The following is a 1,288-nucleotide window of genomic DNA, read 5'->3' on the forward strand; positions in this document are numbered from 1 at the left end:
TTACGTTATGGCAAAAAAAATCAACATGCATTATTTATGTAATTATTTTATTTCATTAGAAAACTCTTTATAAAAAAGTTATTCATCAGACAGTAAAAGAACAGTCTCCTCTGATTAATACTCCCATCTAATAAATAGCAAATATACAGTTTATAGTTCCCCAACCTACGGTCTAGATGTAATCCAAACTCTGTCCTTCAAATAGCTTATAATCTGCAAAGCAAGACATAACATCTACATTTTCATTACCCTAATAATTCAAGACATTCTGCATTTTCTTCTACTGAGAGATGTATATTTTTCTCATTTTAAAATTTCTAAAATTGAGGTTGTACCTTCAATTAATATATCCATTAATATACTACTATTTTTCTCTTGAAAAGCTGTTGAGTGTCTTACATCTGCAAGAAGCCTTAGAACTGGGGAAGCACTATAATTTAAGAGCCTAATTAAGGAAGCTAAGAGTACATGTACTATTACATTTAATTCTTACAATAATCTAGCATTAAGTGAAATAGGTCCGTTGTTTGGAAGAAAAAGCAGAGATTCAGCAAGCTGAAATGCTTGAGGTAAAAAACCCCAAAAAACTGGTAATTGGTGAAGCTGCTTTCAGATCCAGCTCTGTTACATTCCGCTGCACCGCACTGCACTACCAAAGGCAAGGCAAGAGGAATGTGGGTTAGAATGGTGGGGAAAGCTAAATGGAGACACACTAAAGAATGCAGAAAGAAAGAGAAGGCTTTCCAGGTGAAAAGCACAACACAGTAAAAGACATGGAGGCTTCCGAGTTACACTTTTATAAAATAAGAACCCTAGAGATGCAATATAGACGTGTTCAATCAGATGTCTTTTTAACAGCAAGCTCTTAGGTAAGTTCCATTTTCATACCCATTTTACTGGTTCAGAAATTGTGGCTTAGAGAAATTAAGTAACTTCATGAAGGTCACACAACTAGTATAGGAGCCAGGGTGAAAACCTAGGCAGTCTACCTCCAGTCTATCACCCTTTTTAACAATACGCTATCCTGCATCTCCAGCTACTACAGGGTTCTAATTTTATAAAAATATAACTCAGAAACCTCCATTTCTTTGAATGTGTTGTACTTCTCATCCAGAAAGCCAGTGATAAGCATGCTAATTCTGTCAAATAAAATAAAATAAAATAAAATATTTGGTTTTCCATGAAAACAGAGATCTGACCAGGTTGAATAACAAAGAATTTACTCTAACCATTCACTAACCATCTTCTCACTCACTCATTCAACATTTAAATTGCAGTTACCATATGC

The sequence above is a fragment of the Hipposideros armiger genome, unplaced genomic scaffold (genome assembly GCF_001890085.2).
Source record: "Hipposideros armiger isolate ML-2016 unplaced genomic scaffold, ASM189008v1 scaffold_1047, whole genome shotgun sequence".
NCBI classification, from domain to species: domain Eukaryota; kingdom Metazoa; phylum Chordata; class Mammalia; order Chiroptera; family Hipposideridae; genus Hipposideros; species Hipposideros armiger.